Source organism: Emydura macquarii, unplaced genomic scaffold (assembly GCF_026122565.2).
Source record: "Emydura macquarii macquarii isolate MOO-44397 ecotype Brisbane River unplaced genomic scaffold, CSIRO-AGI_Emac_v2 contig_1027, whole genome shotgun sequence".
Lineage (NCBI taxonomy): Eukaryota > Metazoa > Chordata > Testudines > Chelidae > Emydura > Emydura macquarii.
This window is the reverse complement of record NW_027131164.1, coordinates 4,523,916-4,542,152: the sequence shown is the minus strand read 5'-3', so window position 1 is coordinate 4,542,152 and position 18,237 is coordinate 4,523,916. Positions and strand designations below refer to the sequence as shown.

At 43.2% G+C, this 18,237-nt stretch overlaps 1 long non-coding RNA gene across 1 annotated transcript; it reads left to right on the top strand.

The window, feature by feature from the left end:
- Window positions 1–1,456: 1,456 nt before the first annotated feature.
- On the top strand, window positions 1,457–17,905 carry LOC137150808 (uncharacterized). Its single transcript, XR_010919066.1, has 3 exons — window positions 1,457–1,721; window positions 14,645–14,687; window positions 17,709–17,905. It is a non-coding gene; the product is annotated as an uncharacterized lncRNA (long non-coding RNA).
- The last annotated feature ends 332 nt before the right edge of the window (window positions 17,906–18,237 follow it).

The following is an 18,237-nucleotide window of genomic DNA, read 5'->3' as shown; positions in this document are numbered from 1 at the left end:
TTATCAAATTCTATTTTTAAGTGCCAGCCTGTCTATTTTTGAAATCACACTGGTAAGGCACCACAGCAAATAAGCCCAACTACCACCAATGAAGAGAAATCTTTATCAAAGGAAGAGTCACCTTGCACAGAACATCTGGCTGACAGTCTGGCTCTGCTAATGCAGAACTTTGCTTGCCAGATTGAGACCTTTGCTGTGACATCTATTTACCTACCTGGGAGAAAACATTTCCTAAAATGCATTGGCAACATTTTTGTGCAGACATGTCTGATTGGGTGACATCACATGCTTGGCAGTGGGTCAAATAGAAATAAACAAAGTCAAAAGAAAATCAGAAGATTGGGAGTTTTTAAAAGTAAAGTGTTCTTTAAATAGGGTGACCATATTTTCCAAAGGACACCATCTGGGGCTCGCCGTGAGGGGCTGGCCTGAGCTGCTTGCCTGAGCCCTCCCCCACCCCCCTTGCACACCTGGGCCCTGCATTCCCCCCTGCAAGGGGCTGGCATCACTGCTCGCCACCCCCACCCCCCCCCCCCCACCCCCCCCGTTCCTCTGCACCCCACTTTTTTTTTAAAAAGTGGCAAGAGCAAACAGGACAAATGCCCACTTTTGCCAAAAAAGCCCTGGGACAAGGTTTAAAAAATAGACTCTTCTGGCCAAAACAGGACGTATGGTCGGCCTATCTTTAAGGAGTTCAGGGCACCATTTTCAGGCACAACTTCACTGAAGTGAATGCACTTGTATAGGTCTCTTGACGTATAACACAACTCCATGTTATTGAACACCCGTTCACAGAAGTTCACAGCTAAATGAAGCTGAGTTATATCCCCAGAGGCTTTAACTGAGCTCCATAGAGCACATTTGTTTATGTGTGTGTGTGTATAAGAAATATACACAATGTATATATTGCACCTACCAACACCTGTCTAGGTACATGAAGAAAGATGTAAAGATCACCCTCAATACATCAATAATCTAGAATGAACACAATGAAAACATTACCATGAACGGACCTCCTCAACATCTGCTAAAGCCCTTCCCCACTCAGCACACTTTTCAACTATGGAAATAATCCCAACCCTATTCAACAAAGCACATAAGCATGAGTTTAATGTTAAGCAGGTGCTTAAATCCAACTGCATTTGGCACTTGCAAAGAAACCTATTTTATGAAGGTTTTGGATGTCTGCTTGTAACAAGGTGTATTCAGCTTTTGCAGCTTCCTGCTGGGGGCCCTATGGTCCTAAGAAGCAGTGAGCTCAGAGGGGGGGAAAAACAACAAAGGTGGGTCCTCCAAGCTTGCCTAGAGAGGACATTCTCTGAAGCAGCCATTTTGGGAACTATATAGACCTGGTACTCCAAGGGCTAGCAACAGCCAATCAGGGCTCTTGCTGGCCCAGATAAAAGGAGCTGCCAGAGTTCAGTAAGTTAGTTTCTGGCTGGGATCAAAGCACAAGGCAGGGTGCTCCTCTCTGACCAAAGGAGCTTGTGGGATAGTCAGAGTTTGTTTTCTGATTGCAGGTTACATAGCTGAGTTTGCAGAGTTTCTATGATAAGCGTGAAGCTAAAGGGGCCAGTGAGGGAGAGGCCCGGGGAAGAAGCAGCAATGAACTGTAATTGAGCTGTATATGGTTACTATACTATACAAGCAGCCTGCAAGTGGCACCAGGAGTTAGAAAAGGACTGTGATATCACACCCAGCTGCTTGGAGATGCTTGAGCGGTAAGTGCCCCATTGCACTGCTACAGTATAGGGTCAACTCTGTTCGTTAGTGTTACCTGCATTGGTAATACTGCATCAGAAAATAGGGACTGTCATTTAGTATAAATGATGTTTGGATTTTAAAGGGGGCTGCCCATCCTCATAGTGCATAGGTTGACTCCTTGTGGAAGACAGAAAGTTAAAATGCTGTAAAGTTTAAACAGTGTTTGTTCTCTCAAAGGGGTGTGTTGTGTTGGGACTCTGTCCTTTGGTGGGATTCATTTTTGGAAATGGCTCTCCATGCACATGCTCATGGTTGAATCTATGAATCTGGCCATTCCATTGGTGTGCCTGAAAGGCTGTTTGTGGGTGTTTCCCACCTTGCAACATGGTCTACCAGCATGTTTAACAACGTTTCACAACTTCACATACAATGGTAGCACATACAGTCGGACAAGATATTAATGGTCAACAAGTCATGACTTTTAAAATACCATGCAAGGCCTACCTTGTACAGAACATACCCTAATTACATGGCATTGGTGAATATGGAGTTTCTGAGGGGGTGTTCTCAGATAGGGTGTCACAGTGATTCAACACCTTGAATAGCTCTTCTGGGAGAGCTTTGGAAGCTGCAATGGAGTTGATGTAGGGTCCATTGTCCCATCTCTGGGTATAGCTTCATATCTCTACCCAGGATACTGCTCTGAAACAGAGCCCAGCTGAGATTTAAACATAATGAAAATGAGGTAAGAACAGAGAGTGAATAGGCACAGCCATTACTATTGGGGTCCCCATCTTTTGAGCATGGCACTCCAATCCTGAGCTCTGCTGAAATACTTAATAATAGTATTCATACAGTAGAGTTCATTTTAAGAGGTATAATGTTTCTGATACCTCCATTTCATGGAGGCCTGCTGTGTGGAATAAGTGACAAGTGAGATGCCTGGTTTTCAGCCCCCCCCCTGCCCTCAGCACAGAATCACATTACAAGAGTAGCAGTCTTGGAGGTATCAGTGTTCATTACATTGTGTTCACTTGTTGTCACTGGAGAACTGTCCAAGAAAACCCATAATCCAACACCAAGAACTGCATGAAAAAAGTAATGAAACTCATCAAGGACAGACTGTCTCTTACTCCTTATCCTGTGATGAATGAGCTGTTAAGTGATTAAGAATGGATGGGACTGGTGGCATGAGTTCAGCATGTGGGGTAACATTTTAAAAATGCCTGGAAGTCAGGGGGACTCAGGCTCTGAAATCACTTCAGTGCTTTTGAAAATTTTAGCTATGCTCATTAAACACCTCAGTACAGGAAGTGGCAGAGTTGTGGAGGAGAGATGCCCTGGGACTACCGCTGAGACTAACTAGACCTGTGAATGGAGATAGAGGTGGTGGGGTTTGTGGTGGTACTTAGTTCTGGGCCTCAGTAAGCTGGACAATTATTATATGGAGCCATGGGGTTCACTAACTGCACTGAGTTATGTTTGTTTTTCTTAGATGTAAATATGTAGAGGGTTTTTTGTGTTTCTTTTCATGGTTTTCCCCCCTTCCCCAAGTAAAATGATCCTTATGTTCCATGTTCCTGAGGGCTTGTGAGAGGAATGGCCAATTGAAAAAATGACAGTGGAGGCTTTATTTTAATTTCCTGCAGCCAGAAGTAGGAGTCTGGCACTGGACGGAGGGGGTGGGGGCTTCAGACATAGTTATATTTATTTTCAAAAAGGACCCTAGACGGGCTGAACCTGACCTTTGCTGCTGCTGTTGTTGGCACATGGCAGAAGGATTAGAGCCCCATATCTTTAGAGTCAGAGGAGGAGGGAGAAACCTACTTCTATCGCCCCTATGCAGAGAAAGGAGGTAATGGAGAAGTGTGACATTCAGGACATTCTGCAGTAGCTGCCACTGGTATCAGGGAAACTTTCCCATGGGACCCAGGATGCTAGTCCTAAAGTCTATTTCCCCATTACCCTTAAGCAGATAGATGCAGCCTTAACTGTGAATGGGGTATATAGCCATACAGAATTCATGACTCTAGTTTCGTTTTACTATACTTCACTGATGGTCCATCACATATTTGTAGTGTCTGGGCAATATAAAGGCTCTTGTTTTCCTGTCTAGTTATACGCCGAGGTAACTCCATTGACTTCAATAGTTACTTTTACCAGCATAAATCAAAAGTAAGGGGTGCACAGATACTATGGGAATGAGGGCAGTGTAAGTACCTACCTAGATAGGCAGGTAGAAAGAGACGAGGCCCACTGGGCTGCCCGCACAGATGTGCAAATCTCTTTGTATGTATGTGCATAGTGGCTGTGACGCTGGCTGGATTAGGGGGCCCTTGAGGTATATTCAGGAGCTCTGATTACTCCCTTCTACACCAACCTCGCCTTGGGGGTGTCATGCTGGCTGAATTGGAGGGGCATTTATAATATTTAACATCAATAGGTCAAAATCATAATTCGTATGAGATGCTGTGTCAGATACTGTTAGGCTATAATGTGCTAAGTAAGATGATGATTATGTTCATATGTTATATGTGTAATAGAAGTTATGGATATGTTTGATACATCTGTATTTCAAATTGTGCTATGTCTGGGCGACACCCCAGACAGGATGGCTGCAGCACTAGCCTGCTTAATGGCCCATGAAGGAAACTCACAGGTACAATGGCCCAGGGTGAGAAGCCAGGGATATACCTGATGAGTCACCAGGACTTACTCATGTGACTCTGGACTCCATCTTGTTACTGTAAAATTCCACAAGAAGCATGGCAAAGACCAAAGGACATAAAACGCAGCTGCCCAAGATCTATTTTGTCTTTAGTCTGTCTTTGTCTTCAGTCTTCACCTACCTCTTCATCAACTCATCTACAACTGAACTGAAGCTGTGAAACAAAGGACTGAGACCCATCCCAGTACTGGATGGACACCAGAGGGATTATACAAGCCTGCAAACACCATAATTCTACTAGAAACCTGATATATATGGACTTTCAAATCAAGTGTATGTATCTGATTGCTTTAATCCTTTAACATTTCTCTTATAGTTTGTTTCTTTCTTTTTATAATAAACCTTTAGTTTTAGTTAGTAAAGGATTGTCTGGCAGTGTGGTATTTTAGGTAAGATCTAAACTTAGTGATCTGGTACTGTGGCTGACCTTTTGGGGTCAGGAGAAACCTTTTTTGGTAAAGAGCTTAGAGTTTTAAATAACTGATCTCTTTACTGGACCTAGTGGCTGACTGGGAGCCGGAGACTGAAATGCAGTAAAGAGGGCTGTGTATATTTTTATTTTGACTTCTTGATAACCGGTGTGGGGAATGAGAAGCACTGTTTGTGGCTGTTGGGAAGTCTGACTTCAGTGTCACCTACCAGTGCTGGGAGAATCTGCTCTCCTTTTACAGCCTGCCCTGACCTTGGCATTTTCAGGTGGCTACCCTAGGCACGGACAGGTCACAGTGTCGAGAGATATATATATATATATATATATATAGTTAGGGGCAGTCATGGTAAACTTAGTAAAAGTTACAGGTTTAGGTGTAAAGTCACTGGAGTGCCATTTAAAGTGTGTGCAGGAGTGGGGAGGGAGAACATGTGGGGAGTAGTCAGGTCCTGACCCCATGGGGTGGGAGGCCCTGGTGGCCGGTTATGGAGACAGCCCACCCACATTCACCCCACAGTGGTGGCTCCTGTCCTGCTGGGCTGGCCCAGTGCCTTGCTCTGGCCCATTAGCTCTCACCACAGAGTGTAAGCAGGGTCCTCTCCCCTGCAATGTTCTCTCCCTCCCCCCCCCCCCCCCATCCCCTCCTGCCCCTGGCTTCGCCAGATCCCCTGCCCTGAGCTGGGCTATGGACACAAAGCAAAGTTATGGACAAACAGAAAAATAATGGTATCCATGACTTTTTGCCACTGTGACAAACCTGCATCCCTATATATAGTGTATATAAACACACACACACACACACACGTACAAATGTATGCACTTTGTTCTTATGCCATTTTATGTATGACACCAAAAACTGGCATAGATCCAGTTAATGCATTATACCTTAGTGCAAGAGTTTACATTTCATCAAAGGAAATTTAACTCTGGCCTGACATATGTTCCAAGGGTTTCCACTCAGTGTTCTTTCATGGTGCTAAATCTGCTTTGAACTGGTTGGTGAGCTTAAAAATACCCTCACAACTTAAATTTTCTGCTTTCTTATTTTTATTGTTATAGTAGTGCCTGAGATCACAGCCCCATGATGTGAGACACTGTTCGTAGACATAGTGAGAGACAGTTCCCGGCTCTGGTGCATGAACAGTCTAAGTAGACAAACCAAGTGTCATTTCCCCCCATTCTACGGTAGGTATTTTAAAGATATTTAAGTGCCTACAGAGGTACCTAAATATCTTTAGAAATCAGACTTGCCCCAGGTCACACATGAACACTTGTATGGCAGACCCAGCAATTGAACCTGGATCTTGAGTCCCACTCCAGCTCTGTAAGCACAAGTCCATCTTCCTCTCTTGATCACTAATTCTATTTTTGTGCTCATTTCCCAAATGGCTTCTTTGGGGAGTGACATGCTATGGATTTTTATTTGGCACAAAGTGACACTTGCTCTGTCTGACAATATTTTACTCCTAAGGAGTAACCTTCAAAGACAAGAAATAACAAAATGTGCCAAAGGCCACATTTTGCTGGTGGATTGATGTGTGTCTTCCACTGACTTCAGTGGGAGCTGTGACTTAATGATCCCCACCCATGCATACAAGAGGATATAACTGGACCAGAAAACAGCAACTGAAAACCAAAACAAATGGATTCATTCTGGGTCTTAAAGTCAGGCATACTTTGCTCATGCAAGCAACCATTGAGGAATAAATTTGTGCCATTTAGGCACAGCCCACAGGGACACTATACCATCGAACTGGAAGGTACCCTGTCTTGGAGAGGCATAATTCCCTTGGGCCTTCCCTTTAGTGCTGAAAGGTTAATATTTGCAACATCCTTTATGGGGTACAGCGTAATCCACATAATTATGAAGAAGAATGACGATAACCAGAGGGCTCGTTAATGCCACACACTGTAGCTGGCAAGGACACACAGGACACCTGGTGGATTTGATATTTTTTATTTCATGTGACATTGAATAATTGTGAAGTTTGTTTTGAGTAATAAATGGGGTGGTTCTTTTCAGTAAAGCTGCCTTAGACATATTATTCTCTTTCTGGCGTGTTCTGCCAAATTTCAGATGTTGCTGTTTATTCAAGACAAAATTAATCCAGAAAAGGGTTAGAAAAAAAAAATTGCTTCTGATGGAAGAGAGACTGCATTAGCCTCCAAGTACAGTCAGTTTTTCTAGGTATTGTTGTTACACAGAGCTTTACTCCGAGATAAGTTATTGCAAGCTTATGAATTGTTTCTAGGTAGTGAAAATAACTGTCCAGTGCATGTTCCCTCTGTTAACATTTTTAATGTGATCTTGTAAAATATGTGGCCTGCCCTGGGGAGGGGGAGAAATTAGTGCACTATGAGCTAGACTAGAATCACTTCTGTATGTAATGGTGAAAGAAACAATTCTTTCAGTCTACTCCTAATGTAACTGTCCTGCTCTATACTGACAGAATGGGACAAATGGGAGGAAATAATGGTGTTATTTGTATTGTGATAGCACATAGGAGCATAAATCATGGACGAAGTCCCCACTGTGCTAGGTGCTGTACAAACATAGGACACAATGATTGTCCCAGATTCAAAGATCTTAGTCTATGTAGATGGCTTGTCTACAAGGGATGCTCAGAAAAGTTAACTTGAATTAACTTTTAAAGTAGATTAGTTAAACCTCAATAAACACCTGTGTGGATGCTCTTATTCAGAATTGGAATAGCCTTAATTCAAAGTAAACTAAACCAAATTATGGCCACTCTAATTCTGAATAAGAGTGTGCACACAGGAATTTAGTGCAGTTTAAATAATCCACTTTAAATGTACACCTTTAGTTAATTTGGATTAACTTTCTTGCATATCCCTAGGCAGATGAGCCCTTACACAAGAGACAACAGTTGGATACAGATGGATGAGGGAACACAAGGAAATAATGAGGCAATAACTGTTTTTTTTCTTCTTTTTTTTTTTTTTTTATGGTGAATTTCCATTCATCTTTCTATCTAAGTAGGATCTCTGTACATTTAAAAAGCAGCACATACATCCTATAAAACTTCTAATCTTAAAAGGGCAGCCTCACCTGGAAAAGGCAAGTCAGGCCCTTGAAGATCACTACTCTGTATGCTTTCTCTAGGACAAGCAGGAATGGCGAGGTGACCAGAGGGAGGGGGGTCACAAAGTTGATAGGGGTAGATGGTTAACCAACATTCATGTCAAAGGTGATGTTACTACTTCCCATTGCTTTAAAAATAAAGGGCTAGATCCTCAGTGCAGACTAATTCCCTCTGGTGCAGCGCAGCTAGCACAGCTGTCAATATGCTACCAACTCCCCTGTAATGGGTCTGCTGGATGGGCCAATGGGTGTGTTAGAGGGTATGTCTACACTGCAGTCAAAGGAGTGACTACAGCATGTGTTCTGTGCTTGGAAGAGATGATGATGATGTTTTATCGTATTACAATGATGACGCTTCCCATACCAATAGTAACTCAGGAGGATGTTAAACAGCTACTAAAGTTGAATGTTTTAAATCAGCAGGTCCAGATAACTTGTATCCAGCCATTTTAAGAGACCTGGTTGAGGCACTCACTGGACTGTTAATGTTGATTTTCAAAAGTCTGAGAATGCTGGGGCGTTCGAAGGCGAAGAAAAATAAGGTGGTGCCAACATTTCAAAAAGGTAGACAGGATGACCCCGCTAACAATAGGCCTGTCAGTCCGACAGTGATCTTAGGCAACATAAGGGGAGTGGCTAATATGGGACTTGATTAAAGGAGGGTGAAATAATGCCAATCGAGGGGGTTTTGGAAAATAGATCCTGTCAAACTAACTTTCTCTTTTTGATAAGATTACAAGTTTGATAAAGGTAATAGTGTTGACATAATATACTTAGAATTTTGTAAGGCATTTGACTGGGTACCCCACAACATTTTGATTAAAAAAACTAGAATGATATAAAATTAGCACGGCACACATTACATGGATTGAAAACTGGTTAACTAATAGGTCTCAAAATGTGATAGTAAGCAGGAATCATCACTGAATGTTTTTCATGGGGTCCTGCAGGGACTGATTCTTGGCCCTACGCTATTTAACACTTTTATCAGTGATCTGGAACAGAACATAAAATGATAACTGATCACGTTTGCAGACAGTCCAAAGACGGAGGTAATAATGAGGAAAATCATTCACTGATGGAGAGCAATCTCGATCGCTTGGTACACTGGGTGCAAGTAAACAATGTGCTTTAATGTGGCTAAATGTAAATGTGTACATCTAGGAACAAAGAATGTAGGCCCTACTTTCATGATGGGAGATTCTATCCTGGGAAGCCCATGACTCTGAAAAAGATTTTGGGGCCATGGTAAATAATCGGCTGAATATAAGTTCCCACTGCAATGCTGTGGCCACAACAGCAAATGTGATTCTTGGATGCATAGACAGGGCAATCTCGAGTAAGACGAGCGAGGTTATTTTACCTCTCTATTTGGCATGGGTGCAATCATTATTGGAATGCAGTGTCCTGTTCTGGGGTCCACAATTCAAGAAGGATGTTGATAAATGGGAGAGGGTTCAGAGAAGAGTCATGAGAATGATTCGGGGATTAGAAAACATGCCTTTAATGACAGAGTCAGTTCCTTGAGTCTATTTATCTTAAAGAGAATGTTCAGGGCCAACCTGATTAGTCTTTAAGTGCCTGCATGGGGAATAAAATATTTGATAATGGGCTCTTCAGTCTAGCAGATAAAAGTATAGCATGATCCAATTGAAACTGGAAGTTGAAGCGAGAGAAATTCAGACTGGAAGTAAAGCATACATTTTTACCAGTGAGAGCAGTTAACTATTGGAACAATTTACCAAGGGTTGTGATGAATTCTCTATCACTAGCAATTTTTTATTTAAGATTGGAGTTGGGGTTTTTGTTTTGGTTGTTTTTTGGTTTAAAAAAAAAACAAACCCAAACAGGAATTAATGCAGGGAAGTTCTATGGCCTGTGTTATGCAGGGGTCAGACTAGATAATCACAATGGTCCCTTCTGGCCTTGGAGTCTATGAATCCTTGCACCAGCTCAAATAACAATAGCAATGAAACTGCAGCATCATGGGCTTATAATGTTCTACTTGGTACCCTTGGTATGTATTTGCACAGCTACACCTTGCTGCCCTGGCTTCACTGCTCTCGTTATTCAAGCTAGCTAGATCAAAGCTAATTCAGGTAGGTCTAAGAATGTAGATATGTCCTTAATTGGACCAGGAGCCAGTTTAGCCCGTGACCAGTCCTCGTCTTGGGAGCAGAGTCACAAAGGTGGCTCCGAGTTGCATTTGCCTCCCCACCTCAGCTGAGCCAAGCTTGTGGATTTTATTCAGGCTTCAGCAGTGCTCAATTACAATCAGAGAAATCCCACAAACTCTGAACAGCTTTTCTTGTAGGAGTGGCATGTGTACAATAGCCAGCTGCTACACACCAGCAAGAGCTAGAGACAATTGCAAAGGGGTTTCAGAAATAGGTTTGAACTACACATACTCCTGGAATTGCAAAGTTAAAAGTCTGATTCAGCCTTTCACCCTGGTCTGGTGAACTAACTCGGCCCCGTACAATGGTGTGTGTGGATGACTCCCTGGTGAAGGGCAAAATGCACTGCCTGCTCAGGGCAACTGTGCTGCCAGTACAAGAAGGGAGTGAGTGAGACAGAGATTTTCTAGACAAGTGTCTAGACTGAAAGAGATTTCCTTAAGCAGTTGGGAATCCTAAAAGCTTTCTCCTCAGGAAGGAAGGAGGAAAAGCTGTGCCTAACACTGGGAGAAAGGAGACAGAGATGCCATCATCCTATGGAGGCACCTGCTTTTGGATCGGGAAGGGACAGCAATGGCAAATGGACAGAGGGGCTCAAACCCCCCAAACAACATGTAGCTCTACTGTGGGCAGATCTTACTTATCTTGGGCAAATACCCGACCAATAAGGCTCTTGTTTATATTTCGGCAACACCCCTAGAGCTTGCCGGGCCAATACATGCTCATTGAATTGAAATTGCTCTGTGCAGACGCAAAAGATTCCATGGAACTTTGTGTTAGGAGGGGATTTGGTGCTGGAATCCTTGGCCAACCTCTTCCCTTTCATGCCCCTTGTGCAGTCTGTGTGACGATGCTTGGTCAGGCTGCTGCTTTCAATTCTAAAAGTGGCTGCATTTCAGTAGTGATGCTATTACTGTCCAGCCTCTCCCTGTCAACCCCTCCATCCCCTCTACCAGGGCTCCGGGGTGGAATAGGAACAGACTAAATGGGTTCTGCACCAGCTGGGGACTCCTGCACACTGAGGGCATCTTCACTTGTGGAGATTCAGCTGGTTTAAGGCTGCTTTACACTGGCAGAGCCATGCTGAGGGACCACAACACGGGGTGAACCTGTCTCTGTCTTTATTTCTGTCTGTAAAGCACCGAGGACATTTTGGGGATATTATAAATAACAGAACACTGATCATTCACAGGCAGCACAAGTGCCAAATGCTGAAGAATGGAACAGGGATGTGCATCAGCTCTGAGCTGCATGCTGTTCGTTAGCGTGGACTAGCTAATAGATCATGGGACTGGGACTCAGGACAATCACATTCTATTTCTAGCTTTGCCACTGGCCTACTGGGTGACCTTGGGTAAATCACTTCACCTTGTCTGTGCCTCAGTTTCCCCCTCTTTAAAATGGGGATAATGATACTCACCTCCTTTGACATCTACTGATAAAAAGAGCTAGGTGTTTTTATTTAAACACTCCCCCCACAGAACATGGAAGATTGAAATTTTCGATGAGCGCATTTCCTCCCAGTTAAAAAATATATCTGGCACCATCTCAGTGCTGGTCCTTGTAAGCTATGCTTCCTGCTTTAAACTGCTCTCTGATCTCCTTTTCCACCAAACTACTCAAAAAAAGTGGCTGTAACACTCCCTGATGCTTCCATTTCCCTCAGCTTTGGTGCCTCCTTAGTGAGTTTTTATTAAGTATAAAACTGATTTTTGTTCTGTCTTGTGGGGGGAGGAAAGGGGAGAATCAACCTTGTCTATATTTGCTATCGTGGAACATTTAGCTATGGACATGGAGTAAGCTGGACTCCTGAGCAAACAGATCAATGTTTGCTTTTTGCCACACTGAAGCCTGTTGTTGTCATTCTTGGTCCAGGATGAATGATTGACAGTGGGGGCCGGATCCTCACCTGGTGTAAATCAGCATAGTCCTATAGAAGTCAATGGAGCCAATTTATACCAGCTGAAGAGCTGGCTCTAGAGTTTTCACTTATCCCAACCTGTGCTTCTGTAATAAAGAAGGAAAAGAAATAGTGGAGCTGAAATTGACTGGACAGGAGCAAACGAGAAGCATTAATACCACTAAGCATGTACAAAGGTGGCCATAGTTATGCAATTTGGGTAACTGTTCTCCTCCTGCTCTGAAAATTGATTAGTTGAACCCAGATTTCCTGCGTCTCAGCATGGTGTCTTCACCACACAATGATAATGAGTGATTATTTAGATTACAGTAGCACCTAGACGCCCCAGCTGAGATCAAGGTCTCATTGTGCTAGGCCCTGTACAAACACACACAATAAAACAGACCCTGTCTTGAAGAGTTTACGATGTAAATAGACAAGACAGGCAAAGCCAGGGAGAAAGGAAATAGTATTGTACCCATTTGGCAAATGGGGAACTCAAACGTAGCCAAATTAAGTGATTTAGCTGAGATTATTCAGGAAGCTTGTGGTAGAATGGGCTGTTGAACTCAGATAACCAAAGTCCTATTTCAGTACCATCACTACAAAACCACTAAGGAAAACCTACTCCCCTGCTGCTCTCTGGTTAACAGCAATTAAATCCACTTATGTAGCCTGTGGGGTTCGAGCAGTTCCCACATCCTGCCCAAGAAGTGATACTTCCGCATCAAAACCAAGCTAAGACAAAGATAACACAATTTATAAAATGACTGAATAAATGACTGGAACTACTGAAATGCATCTTCTCAAAGATGCTGGTACTCATCCTAATGACATCCAGCTCTCCCAGGCCAGAAGCTAACCAGCTGCTGCTCAAGGGGAAGCTGGAGACTCTGTCTGGGTGTCTGACCTTGGAGTGTTGTGGTGTAACAGGACCCTGCCCCTCCCAGTGCATCTGCAGCGCCTTGTGCAGGATTAAATGCCTTGAAAGCCTCCACTGGAACAACCAAAAACTGAGAAGAGGTGAAATAAACACTATCCACAGGGGAGTTGTTGGGGTAGTTGGAGGGGCTGAAAAGCGGAGAGGAATTTCACATTTTTTTCCTAATTTTTTTTTTTTTTTTTTTTTTTTTTTAATACAAAATTTAGAAATTTCAACCAGCTGTATAGATGGCCAAAAAAGGGGTAAATGGTTCACAAAATTTTATCAACATTTTTTTTCCTGTTTCAAAATTCAACACATTCCCCTGCATCTGCTTTGGGCATCTGTGGAGGACATGGTAGGGTAGATATAACAATTCACAGGCCCTGCCACATCTGCTGGGGTAGCACATGTAGACAAAGTGCTCTTGATACTACCAAAACGTGATGACCATGTGGATACTCTGCTCCTGGAACTTCCTCTTGTTCAGTTACCACATTGTAATTGTGTATACAAGGCTGCAGTTCGTTATCACTTTTCCTAGATGACATATGCAGATAGATCTTACGATCTTTGCATGGATGTACAAAACTGGTTTACATTCCTCTAAAGCAATGACGTCCCCTCTATTCTGTACAGTGCGAAGCGCCCTGAGAGTGCGCAAACAGCAGTAATATAATAGCCTTGATGTTGGAACTGTGAAGCAGTGTCATTGATTTGACCAGGTGCAGGATTAGTTCGGGTACCCATAACCGACACTGAGTATGTAAACGGCCCCATGCACACTTAGCAACTACGCTTTTGTACTTGCACCTTCGGTTTTTATCTTTTGCGGTGAACAACACATCATCTTTTTCTTTTTGGCCCGAGGGATCACACTTCATTTGCGTCATGCTCCATCATGCTGACGTATTATGTGATGTTGATGGCTGTAAGTCTGAGCTGAGCTAGACAGAGACGGAGCCTGCCAGAATTCAGCTCTAGGAACACAATGTTGTTTGCACACTCCCTGCCAACAGAAGGGTTGGGAGCATACAGCCAGCCCAGTGCTCAGTGGACAATGTTCATGCTGCATCTTTTGGTGGAAACTGGCTAAGAAAGCTAAAGCAGAGGCACCATCCCCACCCCCAAAGGCCTGCCAAAATTGCAGGTTTGGTGGTTGGAGAATATACGTGCTTCCCCTGGGAGCAACTGAATGGGTAGAAAGGGGCAAAGAATGGACAGAGCCATGACTCCAGTCCCCTATGGGGTGGCTAGTGGAACTGGCAGGCAATATGGGTGGGGAGAGCATTATGGAGTGGCACACCTCCCGCCCTTTTCCAGTGCAATCTGAAAGTCTCTGAAAAATTGTGCCTCTGAGACACAGGGCCCTCCTGATTCTAAACCTCTTACTATGGGCTACCTGGTAAAGGTCCCAAATTACCAAACACAGACTTAATGATTAACCAGAGCTGTGGAGGAACTGGAATTGTCATTTTCCAGGAAATTCTGTGCTTTTGACATTTGCTTTTGTTCCCAGTTTGGAAAGAAAACAGACTGTCCTACATTTTTTCCCAAGAAAACTTTATATCAGGTCAATTGAAATGTTTTGTTTTAATTTTGACTTTAACATTTTTTTATATTAAGATAAAATTAAATTCTAAATAATTTTTTTAATAAAGTAAAATATTCCATTCCCAGGTCAAACAGAACATTTGAATGCTATCCAAATGCTTTGAAACTGGTAAGTTTCCCCAAGAATGTTTCGATTTTGACAAATTAGCATTTTTTCCCCAGAAAAAACACTGTCAACCAGCTGTACAAGTAACACAGCACTACTAGAATTGTGCATGATGCTTCACCAACAAGTGTAAATACAAGGTCCTAGACCCCAAAGGATCCTTGGTCCCGACATTTAAATTAGAGTAGTTTCATATGAAGTCTGGGAGAAGCCATGAAACACATTTAAAGCAGATGGATGCCAGAACCTTGTTTGGTCTGAGCTGGGCACGAGAGAAAGGGTGCATTGTTGGCAAGTAAAAGCCTATCTGACACTGGTGAGTTATGAGTTGTCATGAGCCAGCCATTACAGGATTCTCCCATGAGATTGGCAACATGATCTGCATTTGCACCATAAATACAGACAATTATTGTTGACCAATATTCAGTAATTTGTTTGAAAATTACTTTTTTAAAATCCTAGATGCTATATGAGGGTAAACAGAGAGCGGATACAATTGCTCTCTCCAAATACCCAAAGGAGGTAAACGCCAGGGAGTGTGAAGAGCTAGTAAAGCTGAAGGGCACAAGAACAAATGGCCCTAAAATAAATAAATAAATAAATAAATTTGGCCATGAATAAATTTAGACGGGAAATTAGAAGCTTCTGATCACCAGAGGAGTGAGGTTCTAGTACAGCCTTCCACTAGGGTTATTGGGGGCAAACCACCTAAGTGGTTTAGATTGGGCCTGATAAATTGATGAGTAGGATTATAGGGCAATGGTGCCTATGATTGCAGGAGACTGGACTCAGTGACCCAGGCGATCCCTTCCAGCCATTTTGACCACATTTTCCCCTACAGTGTATTTTCTAATTCTTATTAGTCTTGTTTATTATAGTAGCACCTAAGGGCCAATCAAGAATAGGACCTCACTGTGCTAGGCACTGTACAAACACAGAGTAGCACAGTGTGGTCCCTGCCCTGAAGAGCTTACAATCTAATTAGACAAGGCAGACACAGGGTGGTGGAAAGCGGAGTACCACAGAAGCAACGTGAACAATGTGATGGCAGCAAGTGGCCTTTTGGTTCCATGATATTTTTTGTTTTTATTTTGGGGGAGCGGGGAAAGGGCGGAGGGGGGTTTAGCTAGGAGAGGATTCGGCACATGGAAAGAAAAAGGAAGGGGCAAGCAGGACAGGACAGGAGAGAAGAAGAGGGTAAAAAGGAAGATGGGAGGAGACTGTGAGGAAGGGTGAGGGACGAGGTTGGAGCAAACAACAAATCAGCACAGGGCAGAGAAAGTCCAGCCAACTGCAGAAAATTCTCTGATGTTATGGAAGTACTCTGTGCTGTGGCCATGTACTTGACTCAAGTACTGGGCACTACCACCACTTCTCTTATTCCATAGTCGTTCTGGATAGTTACTGTCTGCTGACAATAGTGTGAGAGGAAATCACATTGCTCATCTACTGGACGTGACTGTCACTTGATCTTGCCTTGTAGAGAACAGTAACGTGGAGCCAGTGAGGTGCTGAATAACCACCTAGTGTGGATATAAGACAATGTCATACTTCAGTTGCTAAAACTAGAGACAGGGGACTAATCTGGCTCTATGTGGAATAAGGGAGAGGCTGAAATGACTGCAAAGAACTAAACATGAGCAGTAGAAGATGTGGCCAAATAGCTGAAGTAAACAGAAGGATAGCAACCTGTTTATAGACAATCACCCTGCGAGATGATTATCCAGTTGTGAGGTCAGCAGCCATCTAGTACTTCCTCCTCCTGGAGACTGTGCTCCCTAGGTGTACGTCTAATCTCCAGCAGTGAGAATGCTCATTGCTGGTGGTTTGCAATTAGCTCCTGAAAAAGAACATTATGGATTTATCATTTCAGACCATCTGTTGGTTTGGAACATGGCCCACTTCTTGCAGATATATTTGTCTTTGGGTCTTTCCCCTACACAATCACTGCCAAGGGCTTGGAGAACTTAACTGTTTTTAACCTTTTTTTTTTTTGTCTGTTTGCAAAAACAATACATTTCCAGAGGCAACAGAAGAGTGAGGGAATTGCTAACGAGGCTTTTTTTCCTCCTTTGTCCCTGAATTGTTTTTCATCTGTATATTATTTTATCAAATCTTTTGAGAAATTTCTGTAGGAGAAAACTCTTTTTTATTTTTGTGTGCGCGTGTGCATGCATGCACATGTGCAGGGCAGGTGGGGCTAGTAGACTGGCTGGCTGGTCCAGTGGTTGAGACATTCTCCTAGGATGCAGACAACACATCCTTACTCTACCATCTTCCTGTATAACCTTAGGTGAGTCCCTCAGTCTCTCTACGCTTCATTCTCCCATATAAATCAGGGGTAATAGCCCTGCCCTATGTTGTGAGGCTAAATGCATTAAAGATTGTGGGGTGCTTGGATACCCCACTGACGAGGGTTACATGAATACCACAGATAAACTGTACAGCAGGACTATAGAGGTGCCCTACTCATGCCCACTAGTTTACATAAGCACAGGAGTTATAGCCCCACTCTTGCAGGGAATCTAACAAAATAAAATGATGGTTTGCATTACAGAGGCCTCTACCAGCCCCCAATCAGACAGCAGAGCTCCATTGTATAATACACACATGGAATGAAAAGACAACCCTTTCCCAAAGAGTTTACATGCTAAGCAAACAATTATCCACAGAGTGCTTTGAATTTTAGAGTCTCCCTTGTGAGGAATGGCTACCTGCATGCCACAGGTGGTCTCTCCAGAATCCCCCCTCTCTCCTCCCACCTTCAGTTCATCTTATTTAGGATCTTAAATATAGATTTGAAACACCCAGCTTCAGGCACCCAAGTTTGCAAGGATTGACTTCATTTTCTCTCTGCTGAGTGAGCTCAAGAGATTTGCCTGCCTCAGAACAGCAGTATGAGTCCTAACTAAATAACACTTGCAAAATACGGAATAAAACACTAAGTGCGAAAGGCCACCAGCGGCAGAGGAGGGAAACAACTGCTGGTATTTCTAATTTCTAACTCTTGGCTTATTCCTCTAGCTCACATAGACTGCATGGGGCTATTCCCACGATCACTTCCCTGACACTTCACTTCAAGCTGCAGCTTCACACGTTTCTGAACTCAAAAACCGTTCAATAGAAACATGACTATCTTCTTCCTCACCAGCTCTAGCACAGAACGGTTTGCACAGAGACTTTCCTCTTCAGTTGTGATGGCTACCCTTTATTAATTCGTCTGGCTGGAAGGGCCGTTAAGTAAAATAAATGTTGAAGAGGAAATAGAGGTGGCTTTCATCCTCATTTGCTGAGAAAATGGAATATTTCTCTTATTTTTCCAAAACCACTTCCCACTTACGCTCAGACAATACCAAACATCTGTGGCATGCAAGGAAATAACCGTGACGTCAATAAACACAGGGACAAAGGAAGGGGAGAATAGAGGCTTAGAATGTTTGACACCACTCCCCACAAACATATATACATTGTGCAGTGCTTATGTTTTGGTTAAAAAAGGGGTTCCCCAGCACACAGACCTCATGAGGTCATGCGATATTTAAAAATCCCCAGC